Source organism: Bubalus kerabau, chromosome 7 (assembly GCF_029407905.1).
Source record: "Bubalus kerabau isolate K-KA32 ecotype Philippines breed swamp buffalo chromosome 7, PCC_UOA_SB_1v2, whole genome shotgun sequence".
NCBI classification, from domain to species: domain Eukaryota; kingdom Metazoa; phylum Chordata; class Mammalia; order Artiodactyla; family Bovidae; genus Bubalus; species Bubalus kerabau.
Genome location: NC_073630.1, coordinates 89,150,017 through 89,170,521, shown reverse-complemented (window position 1 = coordinate 89,170,521; position 20,505 = coordinate 89,150,017). Strand labels below are relative to the sequence as shown.

Genomic DNA, 20,505 nt, shown 5'->3' with positions numbered 1-20,505 from the left:
AGGACTGATTTCCTTTAGGATGGACTGGTTGGATCTTCTTGCAGTTCAAGGGACTCTCAAGAGTATTCTTCAACACCACAGTTCAAAAGCATCAATTCTTCAGCACTCAGCCTTCTTTATAGTTCAACTCTCACATCCATACATGACTACTGGAAAAACCATAGCTTTGATTAGATGGACCTTTGTTGTCTAAAGTAATGTTGACTAAAGTATTGTCTCTGCTTTTTAATATGCTGTCTATATTGTCATAGCTTTTCTTCCAAGGAGCAAGTGTCTTTTAATTTCATGGCAGCAGTCACCATCTTCCGTAATTTTGGAGCCCCCCAAAATAAAGTCTCTTCCTATTTCCATTATTTCCCCATCTAGTCACCATTTATTTATTTATTTGCCAAAAAAAATCTAGTCTTCATTGAATACACATGAGATGATGGATTTTCTTAACATTATTTAGAAATTATTATGAATTTATGTTTAAATTCATATGCCTTTTTTTTTTTTTATATCAACTAAAGACTCATTGGAAAAGACCTTGATGCTGGGAAAGATTGAGGGCAGGAGGAGAAGGGGACGACAGCGGATGAGATGGTTGGATGGCATCATCGACTGGATGGACATGGGTTTGGGTGGATTCCGGGAGTTGGTGATGGACAGGAAGGCTTGGCGTGCTGCGATCCATGGGGTCACAAAGGGTCGGACACGACTGAGCGACTGAACTGAACTGAACTGAAATAAGTTTGGAAACTCTCATTCTGAGGGGTTTCTTAACTCATTTTATTGACTTTATTGATATTTTTCATTCCATCAAAACAGTTGCATTTCCTTTTAATCTTTAATGCAAAGTACATAACTCAAAGTTTAGTCCAACCATCTATAAAGTGACTGTGAAGCTCAGAGAGACCTTTGGATTGTGAGTTTCATGAACTTGGTTTAAACCCAGAATTTGTTTGAGCACAGTTAACGTCATGAAAACTGCAAAAGGCTTCTGTGTCCTTTTCATGCTACATTTATCGTTCTTTGACCCTGAAAGGAAGGACTACTGGGAAGGTACTTGTATGGCCCATGGATTTTAGTCACTGGATTAATTTAAAAGTTATTCTGGATGAACTCCATTTTCATTGACATGAGATAACCATCCTGGTACCTTCAACAAGTTTTCTGTTTGATCATCCAAGAGTCCCTTTAATGTGGAGATTCTTCAACTTCCAATAAATAAAGAAAGTTTCATGGAAGAATTCAGTGCTGGTCTCTACACATTTTCTTTTGAACTGCCAAAACTTTCATGATGGGACCGGCAAGTAAAACTGATAAAAATAATCAAATTTTTTTTAGCAACAGCCAAAAGAGTATGTGATAGTGCTGTCACAAAGAAGGAGTTACTTAGCAGGATACAGACAGCTAAGTTTGGTATCTGTATGCTGACCCTTTAAGCCTTTGTGGAGAATTAGTGGTTGAACTCATCAATATTCCATTTATATATTCTTTACAATTTTCCTATGAAAAAGTCATTGAGAGATTGTGTGCTGGGCTTCTTATGCTTTCTTCATATATTCCTGATGTTACATCAAGACTGACAGATAGTATGACTTTTATACAGAGGCTGGAGAAATGGTTATTGTATACCATGAGTGATGTGATATCTGCACATTATTCATTTCCAGAATGGAATGAGTATTACAGCAAGTTTTTAGGTAAGAGAAATTTGCATGCCATAATGATTCTTATTTCATATGTATAATGTGAGTGTCTATCTGACTGTATAAAGCCTTTGAAAAGTTTTCTTTTAAGTGAGATACAAGATTCTGTTGCTTAACTGTTTTGAGTGAAAATAATAACCTTTTCTTTAATTTTTCCTTTTTTTTTAAGCTTTTGGTTTTTTGTTTTGTTTCAGATCATTGTGTATTGAAAATATATATCACAGAAGAAATATTCTCTTTATTTCTCCATATATCTTGTTTGATGTTACTAATTTTTTCAAGTATCTGGAAAACTCAAATCTGACAGTGTAAGTTCTATAACCCTGGAGTATTTCTCTCTTTTTTACCTCTCTTTTTATATACTCTGTTTTCTTTCTGATTAATCTTCTCTTTTTTCAAGCTTTATATTTGCATCCTATCAACACTTGGTTGGCTGATTCCCGGGCTTGGAATGTGGTGAGCATGAAACTGGAAAAGAAATATATAAATCTTGGTTTCTCTACTCTTGTCTCCCAAAGGAGAAACATGGAAGATTTTTCTCTAAAGGACCATGTTTCTAGATGTTTAAACTTATCTCATTGTCATCCTGTTGTTATTGTTCTGTTCATAACTACATTAAAGTCAATTAATGAGCTTTGACTCCAACAAAAAGATTTTCTCTATTTCAGTAAGTCTGTGTGCCCCTTTGTTTTTAATTTTTCATAACTAATTTTTTAAAATAGCATTTATTTAATTTATTTAATTGTGCTAAGGATGATTTTGCACAATATACTAATTATCTTAGAGAGGGCAGTACCCTACTTGCATTATTTAGTTAGATTTTAAAAAAATATAATTAACATATAATATTGTATTAGTTTCAGGTGTGGATGAAGAAATTAGCCAATAGTTAGCCTAAGAAAGAAGTGGAAAATTTTATTTGAGCCAATGTGAGGATTATAACCCAGGAGAGAGTCTTTCAGAAAGCTCTGGAGAATATTTCACCAATTAGAAGTCAAAGAACAGTTTATACGTTTTTGAGATAAAGGGTTTTACATCAGAGTAATATACTGAAAGTTTATAGAGGCCAATAAAGCAAGTGGTGGGTCACTGTGACCTCTTGAAAGATTAAGTAAGGAATGTTATCTCCTAAGGAGTTACTTTGCTGGTGCCAGGAGGAAATCGTAATTTTTGTTTGTTTTTGTTTCATTGTGAGTAGACATTCCTGTATCTTCTAAGGAGATCTTGATAATGTACAATGGAGATGAAAAATGTATATTAAAGGGAAGCAGGGTGTTGGCTCAAATGGCAGAGAACTTGTTATGTTAAATTTTTCTTGTCCTGATTTAAAACCATATTGTTTCATCACAGGTATACAACATGATGATTTTATATTTGTACATATTGTGAAACGATCACTAAGGTAACTTTAGTTAACATTCATCACCACACATAGTTAAAATTCTCTTCTCCTTTGAGACGAGAACTTTAGACTTATTCTCTTAGCACGTTTCAAATATACAATACAGTATTAACAACGATGGGCTTCCCTGTTGGCTCAGTAGTAAAGAATCTACCTGCCAGTACATTTGATCCCTAGGTCAGAAAGATCCTCTGGAAAAGGAAATGGCAACCCACTTCAGTATTCTTGCCTAGAAAATCCCATAAAGAGAGGAGACTAACAGGATACACTCCATGGGTGGCAAAAGAGTCAGACAGTACTTAGTGATTAAAAAAACAACCACAATTATTAACTATAGTCACCAAACTGTACATCAGATCCCCAGAACTTGCTTATCTTTTGTCCACCTTCACCTTTGTGTCTATCCTTTATCCCTAGGATATGGAAACCACCAGTCTGTTCTCTGTGACTTTGTTTTCTTTTTTGTTTCACTTTCTTTTTAGATTTCATATTTAAATAATATCAAACAATATTTGTCTTTCTCTGAGTTACTTCACTTACCATATTTCTTTCAAGTTCCATTCTTGTTTAAGCAAGTGGCAGATTGTTTCTTTTTCTCATGACTTAATAATATTCTTTTTTTTTTATATATATAACCATATTTTCTTTGTCCATTCACTCACTGAAAAACAGATTGTTTCCATGTTATGGGTATTGTCAATAATGATGCAACTGACATAGGAGTGCCGTAGTTGTTTTATTTAGAAGTTTTTGAGGAACAACCACACTGTTTTCCATTGTAGCTTTACCAATTTACATTCCCACTAACAGAGCACAAGGGTTCTTTTTTCTCCACATCCCCAGCAGTATTTTTTATCTGTTCTCTTTTCAATGATAGCTATCCTAATAGGTGAAAGTTGATATCTCATTGTGGTTTTGAGCTACATTTCTCTGGTAATTAGTGATGTTGAGAACATTTTCATGTAGTTGTTGATTATTTGAGTATTCTCTTTGGAAAGATGTCTATTCATGTCCTTTGTTCATTTTTTAATTGAATTATTTGGTTTTTCCATTGTTGAATTCTTTGTCTTCCTTAGACATTTTATATAGTAACAACAAATGAGATACATGGTTTGCAAATATTTTCTCTCATTTCATAGGTTGCTTTTTCATCTTGTTAATCATTTCTTTTGCTGTTCAAAAGCTTTATAATGTGAATTAGTCTGTACTTTTTAATTTTATCACTTATGATTTTGTTGTTGTATTTAAAAAATCATTGCCAAGATCCATGTTAGAAGGTTTTCCTCTATATTTCCTCCTAAGAATTTTATGGCTTCAGGACTTCCATTTATATTCTTCTTAATCCATTGCAAGTTAATTTTTGTAGTGAAGTAAAATTGGGGTCTAGTTTCATTCTTTTGCATGTAAATATCCAGTTTTTTCAGCAAGAATTATTTAAGACTGTCTTCCTCCTCTGAATATTTCTGGCTGTTTTGTGAAATGTTAGTTGGCTATATATGCATGGGCTTATTTATGGGCTCTTGAGTTTGTTCCATTGATCAGTGGGTCTGCTTTTATGCCAGTATCATATCATTTTGATTAGTACAGCTTTGAAGTATTGCTTAAAATCAAAAACTATGATGCCTCCATCTTTGTTCTTCTTTATCATGATTGCTTTGACTATTTGAAGTCTTGTAGTTAGTTCCACATGAATTTTAAAAGTGTTTTCTTTGTCGCTATTTTTTAAACAGAAGTATCAATATCTCTAAAACCCTATCATTACTAAAAATTAAGCTTATTCCTAAATAATTAACAGTTTTCTTTACACTTTTGATCTCTTGTTTTATGTAGCCACTTCATTTTTCTCAAGATATCTGTTCAAAATTTCCTCTGAGAAATTATTTCTTCTACAACTCACAAACCATATGAGTGCTTCTACTGAAGTATGCTGCCCAGAAATATGCCACAGATTCACAAAAGGTATATGACCTACTGCTGCTGCTAAGTCGCTTCAGTCGTGTCTGACTCTTTGTGACCCGTGGACTGTAGCCCACCAAGCTCCTCCATCCATGGGATTCTCCAGGCAAGAATACTGGAGTGGGTTGCCATTCTGTATATCTCTAGAATCAACCCTAAAAAATGTGGACAAAACTGCTGCAAAGTGAGAGTCCAAGCTGCAAAAGGCAAAAGTGAGAAAAGAAAACAAAATATTTTGGTGACATTTTCTGAGTCACGGATCAAGCAGTGACTGATCTACAGCTGGACTGAAGCTATTTGTTTACTTCTGGTTCCAGCAACTTTGTACTCAGTTTTGAAAACTCTTTTATAGTAAGGAATAGTGATAGGTTATAACTCTGTCTCTGATTTATTCCTAACTCTTGGCACGCTAGAATATTCTTTTGGGGAATATATCGATAATCTAAGAAAGAATAATAAAGGCTTGGTCAATAGAAGAAAAACATTTCTTTGACTCTCATAAATTTTAAAATGTTATTACATATAGATTGCTATTCAGGATCCATTGAGGATCTTCATTATAAAATATATTTCAAGCATGTTTTTCAGATTGTAAAAGGATAACATAAATTATACAATTATAAACTGAATCATGTCATAGATATGTTCAAATAATTGACAAGGAAATGAGTAAATGGTATCTGTGTCAAAATGTATATTAAGGAAATATTTATAAACATTTTTGGAGGAAAAGAACTGTTAGGTTAGACAAAAAAATGGTCAATGTCTAAAAGGGTAACAGAATCATAATTTAATGGATGATTTTTTCAGAAATATATAACTCAAGTTTTTAACTTCACAGTATCAGAACACAAAAGTACACAACAAATCAATAATAAATAACACAACAAAGCATAGGCTCACTTTCCTATGCTGTTCTTAAAGGATATAAATAATTCTTTAATCATTAAAAATTCAGAATGCCCCAGCATTATATCAAATGTAGCATTGCTTTTGGAAATTCGGAAATGCTTTTCCAAATTTGAGATATTGTCTCACAATCTTCTTATTCAGATAAACTGCTTTTTTATTTCTCCTACAATATCAGATTCATTTCAATAAGATGCATTAAGTGTGTGCATGCATTCTAAGTTGCTTCAGTCGTGTCTGACTCTGTGGGACCATAAGGAATGCAGCCTGCTAGGCTGCTCTGTCCATGGCATTCACCAGGCAAGAATACTGGAGTGAGTTTCCAGTGCTTTCCTCCAGGGGATCTTCCTGACCCAGGGATTGAACCCGCGTCTGTAAACATCTAACCTGTATTGGCAGGTGGGTTCTTTACCACTCTAGATTACTAAATCAGGAGTGGAGAATTAACAGGAAAAAGATGTCATCTGATAATATGAAGGTTAGTGAAGCAGTCATATGACCCTGCAATTCTACTACTAGGTTTAAAATCACAAAAAATGATGACATATGTATACAGAAAACATATACATGAATGCTCATATCAGCATTATTCATAATAGACAAACATGAAAACAAGCCCAAAAGTTCATCAACCAATGAATGAATAAACAAAATGAAGTATATCTCAACAAAAATCTTTCAGCAACAAAAAGTAATGAAGTACCAATATATACTACCATGCAGATGAACCTTGAAAAACATTATGCTAAGCGAAAGAAGGCAATGAAAGAGATACAATAATGTATGAATTCATTTATATTAAGGGAAATAAAATTATTTTGGAACAGGCAAGTAAAGAAAAAAATAGGTTACAGGTTTAAAAATGGAGAATGATGGCCAATGGATACAGGATTTCTTTTGCGAGTAATAAATTTGCTTTTGAATTTAATAATGGTGTATATGCATGCACATGTGTGCTCAGTCATGTCCCACTCTTTGTGACCCCATGGACTAGACTACAAGGCTTCTCTGTCTATGGAATTTTCCAGTCAAAAATACTGGAGTGGGTTGCCCTTTCCTACTCCAGGGGATCTTCCTGACTCAGGGATGGAACCCATATCTCTTGAGTCTCTTGCATTGGCAGCCAGATTCTTTATCACTGAGCCAGTGGTGATGTTTTCATAATGTTATAAATGTACTAAAAACTACTCAATTGTTTATTTAAAAAGAAGAATTGTATGGCATATAAAATACATCTCAGTAAAACTGTCATTAGAATAAAGCATGGGAGAGAAACTTCACACAAAGTGAATAAGATTATACTCCTGGTTAACACCAGTAAGGCTCCAGTATGGGGTCTGTCTTGGATCTGAAACTGGATTTTTAATACCTGTGTCATTAACAGAGTCAGCCCCTAAATTACTGAGATTTGTTTGTGATCTTTTACATAAAAAGATTGTCCTGGTCAGATAAAAAATCCTTATATTTTCTGATCAAAACTTCATCACACTTAGAACATCAAGAAAATATTCAAAAAGCCATGTGGTGAGAAAATAGATAGATATGGGTTCCTCCTATCAGTGATATGGAGCACATATTTCAAAAGGACACCAAACTCTGGGTAAGGTTTTTGCTGCTGCTGCTAAGTCACTTCAGTTGTGTCCGACTCTGTGTGACCCCATAGATGGCAGCCCACCAGGGTCCCCCATCCCTGGGATTCTCCAGGCAAGAACACTGGAGTGGGTTGCCATTTCCTTCTACAATGCATGAAAGTGAAAAGTGAAAGTGAAGCTGCTCAGTTGTGCCGACTCTTAGCAACCACATGGACTGCAGCCTACCAGGCTCCTCTGTCCATGGGATTTTCCAGGCAAGAGTACTGGAGTGGCTTGCCATTGCCTTCTCCGGGGTAAGGTTCTTATGCCACAGTAATTAAATATAATTCAGAAATAAAGCTCCGTTTCCAAACTAAGGAAGATAACTCAATGCAGAGTCACTAATCTGAGTTCTTATTCTGTTCATGTTCACTTGGTCTCCACTTCAGTTCAAAAGTCACCCTTTGGTAATGCTTATGAGCTAAATATGTCAAAATGGCAAATATTACACCATAAAATTATTATGCAGTGCTCTATCTTCACCAAGGAGAACAAAGTCTTGTGAGACAGGAATTATAATTATGTATAGAAAAGAAGGTCTTTACTTTCAAATTTTTTTTTTTTAAATTTTATTTTATTTTTAAACTTTACATAACTGTATTAGATTTGCCAAATATCAAAATGAATCCGCCACAGGTATACATGTGTTCCCCATCCTGAACCCTCTTCCCTCCTCCCTCCCCATTCCATCCCTCTGGGTCGTCCCAGTGCACCAGCCCCAAGCATCCAGTATCGTGCATCGAACCTGGACTGGCAACTCATTTCATACATGATATTTTACATGTTTCAATGCCATTCTCCCAAATCTTCCCACCCTCTCCCTCTCCCACAGAGTCCATAAGACTGTTCTATACATCAGTGTCTCTTTTGCTGTCTCGTACACAGGGTTATTGTTACCATCTTTCTAAATTCCATATATATGCGTTAGTATACTGTATTGGTGTTTTTCTTTCTGGCTTACTTCACTCTGTATAATAGGCTCCAGTTTCATCCACCTCATTAGAACTGCTTCAAATGTATTCTTTTTAATGGCTGAATAATACTCCATTGTGTATATGTACCACTGCTTTCTTATCCATTCATCTGCTGATGGACATCTAGGTTGCTTCCATGTCCTGGCTATTATAAACAGTGCTGCGATGAACATTGGGGTACTCGTGTCTCTTTCCCTTCTGGTTTTCTCAGTGTGTATGCCCAGCAGTGGGATTGCTGGATCATAAGGCATGTCTATTTCCAGTTTTTTAAGGAATCTCCACACTGTTCTCCATAGTGGCTGTACTAGTTTGCATTCCCACCAACAGTGTAAGATGGTTCCCTTTTCTCCACACGCTCTCCAGCATTTATTACTTGTAGACTTTTGGATCGCAGCCATTCTGACTGGTGTGAAATGGTACCTCATAGTGGTTTTGATTTGCATTTCTCTGATAATGAGTGATGTTGAGCATCTTTTCATGTGTTTGTTAGCCATCTGTATGTCTTCTTTGGAGAAATGTCTATTTAGTTCTTTGGCCCATTTTTTGATTGGGTCATTTATTTTTCTGGAGTTGAGCTGTAGGAGTTGCTTGTATATTCTCGAGATTAGTTGTTTGTCAGTTGCTTCATTTGCTATTATCTTCTCCCATTCTGAAGGCTGTCTTTTCACCTTGCTAATAGTTTCCTTTGATGTGCAGAAGCTTTTAAGGTTAATTAGGTCCCATTTGTTTATTTTTGCTTTTATTTCCAATATTCTGGGAGGTGGGTCATAGAGGATCCTGCTGTGATGTATGTCAGAGAGTGTTTTGCCTATGTTCTCCTCTAGGAGTTTTATAGTTTCTGGTCTTACGTTTAGATCTTTAATCCATTTTGAGTTTATTTTTGTGTATGGTGTTAGAAAGTGTTCTAGTTTCATTCTTTTACAAGTGGTTGACCAGAGTTCCCAGCACCACTTGTTAAAGAGATTGTCTTTAATCCATTGTATATTCTTGCCTCCTTTGTCGAAGATAAGGTGTCCATATGTGCGTGGATTTATCTCTGGGCTTTCTATTCTGTTCCATTGATCTATATTTCTGTCTTTGTGCCAGTACCATACTGTCTTGATAACTGTGGCTTTGTAGTAGAGCCTGAAGTCAGGTAGGTTGATTCCTCCAGTTCCATTCTTCTTTCTCAAGATAGCTTTGGCTATTCGAGGTTTTTTGTTTTTCCATACAAATTGTGAAATTATTTGTTCTAGCTCTGTGAAGAATGCTGTTGGTAGCTTGATAGGGATTGCATTGAATCTATAGATTGCTTTGGGTAGTATACTCATTTTCACTACATTGATTCTTCCAATCCATGAACATGGTATATTTCTCCATCTGTTAGTGTCCTCTTTGATTTCTTTCACCAGTGTTTTATAGTTTTCTATATATAGGTCTTTAGATTCTTTAGGTAGATATATTCCTAAGTATTTTATTCTTTCCGTTGCAATGGTGAATGGAATTGTTTCCTTAATTTCTGTTTCTGTTTTCTCATTATTAGTGTATAGGAATGCAAGGGATTTCTGTGTGTTGATTTTATATCCTGCAACTTTACTATAGTCATTGATTAGTTCTAGTAATTTTCTGGTGGAGTCTTTAGGGTTTTCTATGTAGAGGATCATGTCATCTGCAAACAGTGAGAGCTTTACTTCTTCTTTTCCAATTTGGATTCCTTTTATTTCTTTTTCTGTTCTGATTGCTGTGGCCAAAACTTCCAAAACTATGTTGAATAGTAATGGTGAAAGTGGGCACCCTTGTCTTGTTCCTGACTTTAGAGGAAATGCTTTCAATTTTTCACCATTGAGGATAATGTTTGCTGTGGGTTTGTCATATATAGCTTTTATTATGTTGAGGTATGTTCCTTCTATTCCTGCTTTCTGGAGAGTTTGATCATAAATGGATGTTGAATTTTGTCAAAGGCTTTCTCTGCATCTATTGAGATAATCATATGGTTTTTATTTTTCAATTTGTTAATGTGGTGTATTACATTGATTGATTTGCGGATATTGAAGAATCCTTGCATCCCTGGGATAAAGCCCACTTGGTCATGGTGTATGATCTGTTTAATGTATTGTTGGATTCTGATTGCTAGAATTTTGTTAAGGATTTTTCCATCTATGTTCATCAGTGATATTGGCCTGTAGTTTTCTTTTTTTGTGGGATCTTTGTCAGGTTTTGGTATTAGGGTGATGGTGGCCTCATAGAATGAGTTTGGAAGTTTACCATCCTCTGCAATTTTCTGGAAGAGTTTGAGCAGGATAGGTGTTAGCTCTTCTCTAAATTTTTGGTAGAATTCAGCTGTGAAGCCGTCTGGACCTGGGCTTTTGTTTGCTGGAAGATTTTTTTATTACAGTTTCAATTTCCGTGCTTGTGATGGGTCTGTTAAGATTTTCTATTTCTTCCTGATCGAGTTTTGGAAAGTTGTACTTTTCTAAGAATTTGTCCATTTCTTCCTCGTTGTCCATTTTATTGGCATATAATTGTTGATAGTAGTCTCTTATGATCCTTTGTATTTCTGTGTTGTCTGTTGTGATCTCTCCATTTTCATTTCTAATTTTATTGATTTGATTTTTCTCCCTTTGTTTCTTGATGAGTCTGGCTAATGGTTTGTCAATTTTATTTATCCTTTCAAAGAAGCAGCTTTTGGTTTTGTTGATTTTTGCTATGGTCTCTTTTGTTTCTTTTGCATTTATTTCTGCTCTAATTTTTAAGATTTCTTTCCTTCTACTAACCCTGGGGTTCTTCATTTCTTCCTTTTCTAGTTGCTTTACGTGTAGAGTTAGGTTATTTATTTGACTTTTTTCTTGTTTCTTGAGGTGTGCCTGTATTGCTATGAACTTTCCCCTTAGGACTGCTTTTACCTAGTCCCACAGGTTTTGGGTTGTTGTGTTTTCATTTTCATTCGTTTCTATGCAAATTTTGATTTCTTTTTTGATTTCTTCTGTGATTTGTTGGTTATTCAGCAGCGTGTTGTTCAGCCTCCATATGTTGGATTTTTTAATAGTTTTTCTCCTGTAATTGAGATCTAATCTTACTGCATTGTGGTCAGAAAAGATGCTTGGAATGATTTCTATTTTTTTGAATTTACCAAGGCTAGCTTTATGGCCCAGGATGTGATCTATCCTGGAGAAGGTTCCATGTGCGCTTGAGAAGAAGGTGAAATTCATTGTTTTGGGATGAAATGTCCTATAGATATCAATTAGGTCTAACTGGTCTATTGTATCATTTAAAGTTTGTGTTTCCTTGTTAATTTTCTGTTTAGTTGATCTATCCATAGGTGTGAGTGGGGTATTAAAGTCTCCCACTATTATTGTGTTATTGTTAATTTCTTCTTTCATACTTGTTAGCATTTGTCTTACATACTGCGGTGCTCCCGTGTTGGGTGCATATATATTTATAATTGTTATATCTTCTTCTTGGATTGATCCTTTGATCATTATGTAGTGACCATCTTTGTCTCTTTTCACAGTCTTTGTTTTAAAGTCTATTTTATCTGATATGAGTATTGCTACTCCTGCTTTCTTTTGGTCCCTATTCTCATGGAAAATCTTTTTCCAGCCCTTCACTTTCAGTCTGTATGTGTCCCCTGTTTTGAGGTGGGTCTCTTGTAGACAACATATGCAGGGGTCTTGTTTTTGTATCCATTCAGCCAGTCTTTGTCTTTTGGTTGGGGCATTCAACCCATTTACGTTTAAGGTAATTACTGATAAGTATGACCCCGTTGCCATTTACTTTATTGTTTTGGGTTCGAATTTATACACAATTTTTGTGTTTCCTGTCTAGAGAATATCCTTTAGTATTTGTTGGAAAGCTGGTTTGGTGGTGCAGAATTCTCTCAGCTTTTGCTTGTCTGAAAAGCTTTTGATTTCTCCTTCATACTTGAATGAGATCCTTGCTGGGTACAATAATCTGGGCTGTAGGTTATTTTCTTTCATCATTTTAAGTATGTCTTGCCATTCCCTCCTGGCTTGAAGAGTTTCTATTGAAAGATCAGCTGTTATCCTTATGGGAATTCCCTTGTGTGTTGTTGTTTTTCCCTTGCTGCTTTTAATATTTGTTCTTTGTGTTTGATCTTTGTTAATTTGATTACTATGTGTCTTGGGGTGTTTCGCCTTGGGTTTATCCTGTTTGGGACTCTCTGGGTTTCTTGGACTTGGGTGATTATTTCCTTCCCCATTTTAGGGAAGTTTTCAACTATTATCTCCTCAAGTATTTTCTCATGGTCTTTCTTTTTGTCTTCTTCTTCTGGGACCCCTATGATTCGAATGTTGTAGCGTTTAATATTGTCCTGGAGGTCTCTGAGATTGTCCTCATTTCTTTTAATTTGTTTTTCTTTTATCCTCTCTGATTTATTTATTTCTACCATTCTATCTTCTAATTCACTAATCCTATCTTCTGCCTCTGTTATTCTACTATTTGTTGCCTCCAGAGTGTTTTTAATTTCACTTACTGCATTATTCATTATATATTGACTCTTTTTTATTTCTTCTAAGTCCTTGTTAAACCTTTCTTGCATCTTCTCAATCCTTGCCTCCAGGCTATTTATCTGTGATTCCATTTTAATTTCAAGATTTTGGATCAACTTCACTATCATTATTCGGAATTCTTTATCAGGTAGATTCCCTATCTCTTCCTCTTTTGTTTGGTTTGGTGGGCATTTATCCTGTTCCTTTATCTGCTGGCTATTCCTCTGTCTCTTCATCTTGTTTAAATTGCTGAGTTTGGGGTGTCCTTTCTGTATTCTGGCAGTTTGTGGAGTTCTCTTTATTGTGGCGTTTCCTCGCTGTGTGTGGGTTTGTACAGGTGGCTTGTCAAGGTTTCCTGGTTAGGGAAGCTTGTGTCGATGTTCTGGTGGATGGAGCTGTATTTCTTCTCTCTGGAGTGTAATGAAATGTCCAGTAATGAGTTATGAGATGTCTATGGTTTTGGGGTGACTTTGGGCAGCCTGTATCTTGAAGCTCAGGGCTGTGTTCCTTTGTTGCTGGAGAATTTGCTTCTTGTGTCTTTCCCTGGAACTTGTTGGCCCCTGTGCGGTGCTTGGTTTCAGTGTCGGTATGGAGGCGTTTGATGAGCTCCTGTCAATTAATGTTCCTTGGAGTCAGGAGTTCCCTGGAGTCAGGGATTGGACTTAAGCCTCCTACTTCCAGTTATTGGTCTTAATTTTACAGTAGTTTCAAAACTTCTCCTTCTATACAGCACCACTGATAAAACATCTACGTTAAAGATGAAAAGTTTCTCTATTGTGAGGGTCACTCAGAGAGGTTCACAGCGTTACATGGAGAAGAGAAGAGGGAGGAGGGAGTTAGAGGTGACCCAAATGAGATGAGGTGGAATCAATAGTGGAGAGAGTGGGCTAGCCAGTAGTCACTTCCTTATGTGCACTCCACAACTGGACCACTCAAAGATGTTCACAGAGTTATACAGGGAAGAGAAGAAGGAGGCAGGAGACAGAGGTGGCCAGAAGGATAAAAGGGGGAAATGAAAAGGAGGGAGACAGATCCAGCCAGTAATCAGTTCCTTAAGTGTTCTCCACCGTCTGGAACACACAGAAATTCACAGAGTTGGGTAGAGTAGAGAGGGGTTAGGGAGGAGATACAGGTGACCTGGTGGAGAAAATGGAGAGTCCAAAGGGAGAGAGAGCAGTCAAGCCAGTAATCTCGTACACTAGTGAAAAATGGGTCCTGAAGATTGGGTTCTTAAAGGTACAAAATTGGTAACAAATACATAAAAACAAAAATTAGAAATCTAGAGTAGAGTTTGGAATTTCAAAAATGCGATGTTAATGAAAAGGAGAAGGAAAAGAAAGAGAGAAAAAACGAACAAAGAAAAACAAACAAGGTGGTGAAAGTAATAAAGAAACTACAGGTACAAAATTGATAACTAATACCAAACAGCAAAAATTAAAAATCTAGAGTAGAGTTTGGAATTTCAAAAATACAACGTTAAAAAAAAAAAGAAGAAGAAAAATAAAGAGAGAAAACAAACAAACCAACAAAAACAATGTCGCAAAAATTATAAAGAAAATATAGGTACAAAATTGATATCAAATACCAAAAAGCATAAATTAAAAATCTTGAGTAGAGTTTGGAATTGCAGATATACGATGTTATATAAAAGAAGAAGAGAAAGAAACAGAGGAAAAAAAAAGTCACAGCAATTATGAAAAAAACTATAGGTACAAAATTGATAACATATATCAAAAGGCTAAAATTAAAAATCTAGAGTAGAGTTTGGAATTTCAAAAATACAATGTTAAGGAAAAGAAGAAAAAGAAAAAAGAGAAAAAAAAACAAAAAAAAAAACCAAAAAAACCACGGTCAAAAAATTATAAAATATATATATGAAGTTTGCTGAAGAAGAAAAAGAAAAGAAAAAATAGGGTCTTTTTTTTTTTTTTTTTGCAAAGTAATAGTTATAAAAGTGAAAATTAAAGGACAATAGAGGACTTTAAAAAAATTTTTTTTTAATTAAAAAAAAAAGAAAGAAAGAAAGATTGATCGTAAAAATAGTAAAAATATATCTAGGTCTTTCTCTGGTTTTGTTGTGAGTATTGTGGGTTCAGTTCATTTTTGGCAGTTCCTTAGTCCGACTTATATTTCTCAAGATCTATAGGCCCCTTCCTATGTAATCCGTAGTAACCACAGGGTTTTAATCTATGGCCTGTAGCTTCCAAGGCGTTTCCCTCTGTTATAGCTTCTTCTGTTTGCTGGTCTCTTCAGTGTCTGGTTCCCGCCCTGACACAAAGGGGACGGTGGAGGACACTATTTTTTTTTTTTTTTTTTTAATTTAGGCTCACTTGTTCAGCCGCGCTGTGGGGAGGGAGGGAGGGATGCTGCAAACAGATAACACTGGCGTGCGCTCGCAGTGCCTCAGCCACACTGGGTCTGCCCCCGCTCACGGCGCGTGTAGCCTCCCTGCCCACACTGCTTGGGCTCTACGTTGTTCCGCCGGGAACAATCAGAGGCCGGCCCTGGACTGAGCTCCCAGGTCCAAGCCGCTCAGGTTCAGGCACTCGGGTAGTCCTCAGAGGCGCAGACTCGGTTGGGCCTGCGTTTTGTGTTCTTCCCAGGTCGAGCAGCTCAGGTGATGAGGTGTTTGGCGGGCGCCAATGCTGCGACTTATCGCCTCCCCGCCACTCGGTTATCTGGGTGTAAAACCGGCGCACCTTCTCAGGCAGATGTTGACCGTCCAGACCCCCAATAAGTTTTAGTTAGCAAAGAAGCCTGCTTACAGTTTTATAGATAGTGTCTCTCTGGGGCTGCGATTGCCCCCTTCCGGCTCTGGCTGCCTGTCACCAGAGGGGGAAGGTCTGCAACCGGCTATCTCTGTTCAGTCCTTTGTTCTGTGCGCAGGCCTGGCGGTGTCTTAGGTTAGGGCTGGCTTTTCGCGTGGTAGATATCCCACAGTCTGGTTTGCTAGCTCAAATTATTTCGCTCAGATAGCGCTCAGGACATTCGGCCCGATTCTTACTCTAAGGGACACAGCCCGCGCTGCACTTCCCTGCCCAGCCCCCGCTTGCTAATGCCGTGTGCAGGCGTCTGCGCTGCTTCTCTGCTGGGGGAGTTACCGTAGGGCTCACAATCCGCGATTTTTAATTGTTTATTTTTTTTCCCCTCCCTTTTATGTTGCCCTCTGTGCTTCCAAAGCTCAGCACAGATTCGGCAGTGAGAGGGTTTCCTGGTGTTTGGAAACTTCTCTCTTTTTAAGACTCCCTTCCCGGGACGGAGCTCCGTCCCTCCCTCTTTTGTCTCTTTTTTTGTCTTTTATATTTTTTCCTACCTCCTTTCGAAGAGTTGGGCTGCTTTTCTGGGTGCCTGATGTCCTCTGCCGGCATTCAGAAGTTGTTTTGTGGAATTTACTCGACGTTTAAATGCTCTTTTGATGAATTTGTGGGGGAGAAAGTGTTCTCCCCGTCCTACTCCTCCGCCATCTTGGCTCCTCCTCCTACTTTCAAATTTTTATTAAAGGATTTTCATTCCTGATAGGATGTATTTAGTTATGGAAGAACAGTACCAAACACCAGAAAAAAAGATGTATAAATTACAAATGTTGTTTTTAAAAGATATCAGCCACTTTTGGAGCAGTGAGGATGAGATAAATTAGAATTTCAGAAGAGGAGGAGACTACCATAGTAGGTTGAGGACCTCTGGCTGAGTTTTTGTTCATTGTTAGGAGCACATGCTGATTCTGAGCATGCAGCTGGGCTCAGGCTTAGCTCAAACAGAAACACTCTGTTGGCAGAGAGAAAGAAACAGGTTTTTGGCTTTATTCCACACCTAAATCCATGTTTAGTTATCATAATCTCAGTATTGTGTACTCTTGAGGGGGGAAGGCTTATTGATTTCTCATGGGTTGCATAGAATTAATATTGGTTCTTTAAATATTTTTCTTAGAAAAGTCTTTGGCAAAACATGCCCCACTTAACATATGAGACTGCTTTTTCTCTTTCATTTTGTCCAGGAAAACCTACCACATTATGTAAGATTATGGGAAAAGCTGAAATGTGGTTGATTCGAACTTACTGGGATTGTGAATTTCCATACCCTTACTAACCTAATGTTGAATTTGTTGCAGGACTGCATTGCAAGCCTGCAAATCCCCTGCCTAAGGTAAATTAAAGGTGCTTCTTTATACTTCTCTGAGTACTTACCTCCTGGAATGATTTCAAGTCTATCATTTTTAGTATTTTGACTCTCAAACTGAAAAACTAGACACAAGAATTAATGGGAATTATCCACCTTAGACCATTAATATTATGCTACAATTAAGTATTTGCCATGTTATCATGGTAATCCTTACTGATGCTTATCAAATATACCAGATATTTGCCAACAATAATGGTCCTAGCCTCTGAGTTTAGTGGAATTGCCCAATACTCTCTGGGCAATGACAGTGAACTGAAGTTGCATGAATCACTTCCAGGTCCAGCACTCAGTTGTCAGGAGCACTTACCCCAGGGTTCTCTTTTCCTCTCTAATGTCAAAGGGGTGTGTTCCCGAGTGGCTACTCTGTCGACCTAAGTCCTGATTAAAGAATATAGCAACAGGTGCAGCTCAATAGATGGACATATGACATGAGAAAGAAACAATGTGTTGTTTTAGGCTACTGAGATTTTGAAGTTGAAAGTTATTTTGCATAACTTAGTCTAAAAATGGACATAATAGGGATAGTATAATAATTATAGAAAAGAGCAAATAGAGATGCAATGGTTCACTCAAAATCCTGGTAGAAATTCAGTAATGATGACTTGTTGGGTTTGAACAGAGAGAAATTAGCCTGGAGAGGTGATTAGAGGATAGGTTATAAAAAAAATCAAATGAGCAATATTAAGTATTCTTTACTTAAATCTAAGGTCAGTGAAGGATCAATATATAATTTTTAAGCAGCAAGATGATACAACTTACCCTTGCATAAATATGGCCTACTGAATTATTTGGAATGGAGCAAGATTTAAATCAGGGAGATGAGCTGAGAATCAAGGCTGTAGATTGTCACCCTGCTTATTTAACTTCTATGTAGAGTACATCATGAGAAACGCAGGACTGGAAGAAACATAAACTGGAATCAAGATTGCCAGGAGAAGTATCAATAACCTCAGATATGCAGATGACACCACCCTTATGGCAGAAAGTGAAGAGGAACTAAAAAGCCTCTTGATGAAAGTGAAAGTGGAGAGTGAAAAAGTTGGTTTAAAGCTCAACATTCAGAAAATGAAGATCATGGCATCTGGCCCCATCACTTCATGGCACATAGATGGGGAAACAGTGGAAACAGTGTCAGACTTTATTTTTGGGGGCTCCAAAATCACTGCAGATGGTGACTGCAGCCATGAAATTAAAAGACGCTTACTCCTTGGAAGGAAAGTTCTGACCAACCTAGATAGCATATTCAAAAGCAGAGACATTACTTTGCCAACAAAGGTTCGTCTAGTCAAGGCTATGGTTTTTCCTGTGGTCATGTATGGATGTGAGAGTTGGACTGTGAAGAAGGCTGAGTGCTGAAGAGTCGATGCTTTTGAACTGTGGTGTTGGAGAAGACTCTTGAGAGTCCCTTGGACTGCAAGGAGATCCAACCAGTCCATTCTGAAGGAGATCAGCCCTGGGATTTCTTTGGAAGGAATGATGCTAAAGCTGAAACTCCAGTACTTTGGCCATCTCTTGTGAAGAGTTGACTCATTGGAAAAGACTCTGATTCTGGGAGGGATTGGGGGCAGGAGGAGAAGGGGACGACAGAGGATGAGATGGCTGGATGGCATCACTGACTCAATGGATATGAGTCTGAGTGAACTCCGGGAGTTGGTGATGGACAGGGAAGCCTGGCATGCTGCGATTCATGGGGTCACAAAGAGTCGGACATGACTGAACGACTGATCTGATCTGATCTGAGCTGAGAATCAGTTCAGTTGAGTTCACTCAGTAGTGTCTGACTCTTTGCGATCCCATGGACTGCAGCTTGCCAGGCTTCCCTGTCCATCACCAACTCCCAGAATTTACTCGAAACTCCGTAGTGTTGGTGGTTCATATGGTAGAGAATCTGCCTGCAATGCAGGAGACCTGGGTTTGATCCCTGGGTTGGGAAGATCCCCTGGAGAAGGGGGATAGAGTTGGTGATGCCATTCAACCACTTCATCCTCTGTCGTCCCCTTCTCCTCCTGCCTTCAATCCCTCCCAGCATCAGGGTCTTTTCCAATGAGTCAGTTCTTCACATCAGGTGGCCAAAGTAATGGAGTTTCAGCTTCAATATCAGTCCTTCCAGTGAAAACACAGGACTGATCTCCTTTAGGATGGACTGGTTGGATCTCCTTGCAGTCCAAGGGACTCTCAAGAGTCTTCTCCAACACCACAGTTAAAATGCATCAATTCTTTGGTGCTCAGCTTTCTTTACAGTCCAACTCTCACACCCATACATGACTACTGGAAAAACCATAGCCTTGACTAGATGGACCTTTGTTGGCAAAGTAATGTCTGTACATTTGTGCCTTAATCCCTATGCAGTGTTCTTTGGTAAATTAGCCTGGAATATTTGGTTAAATTCAACTGTATACAACGCTTCCCTTGAGCCAAAATCTTACCAATAGGCAGGCGGCTATGTCATATTAATGCTCCTTCATGCTCAGAGTCTCAGTGGTGTCTGACTCTTTATTACCTATGGACTGTACCCCACCAGTTTCCTCTGTCCCTGGGATTCTCCAGGCGAGAATGCTGGAGTGGGTTGCCATTCTCTTCAACTGAACCAGCGTCACCTGCTTGGGAGGCAAATTCTTTATCATTGAGCCAGCAGGGAAGCTATTAATGAGATCTCTGTAAACAGTAAAAGGAAAAAATAAAGAAAGAAAGAAAGAAATAAACTAAGACCCAGGATCTTTTCTTCTTAACTTTTGGGTCCATCTATTGAAGAAGTAGAGGGACAGCCACACTTATCCAAATACGTGTGTTCTTAAAGCACTACAACAATCCTCTAGGGAAGGTGACCCAACTAGGGATCCACAGCAAAGCTCATCTCTTTCTGGTAAGAAAGACATATGGAAAGATTGGAGAGAGTACTGAAAAATATCCCTCGCACAACAACATCATGTGTGTTAGTCACTCAGTTGTGCCCAGCTCTTTGCCACCCATGGACTGTAGCCCACCAGGCTTCTCTGTCCATGGGATTCTCCAGGCAAGAATATTGGAGTGGGTAGTCATCCCCTTCTCCAGGGGATCTTCCCAACCCAGGGATCAAACCCAGGTCTCCTGCATTGCAGGCAGATTCTTTACCATTTGAACCACCAGGAAAGCCCTCATATAAGATGTCAATTTGATTTTGGATGCCAAAACAGAAGTTTGTGGAATTAGAGAATTTGTTTTTCTTTGCTTTTCATGGTTCTCAGGGCAATAGGATGTATTAATCATACTCTCAAGTCATTCTACTCCATAATT

General features: G+C 37.8%; 1 pseudogene; it reads left to right on the top strand.

Moving 5' to 3' along the window:
• The first annotated feature begins 962 nt into the window (after positions 1–962).
• Positions 963–20,505, top strand: part of LOC129657104 (UDP-glucuronosyltransferase 2C1-like) — a 38,954-nt pseudogene continuing 19,411 nt past the window's right edge.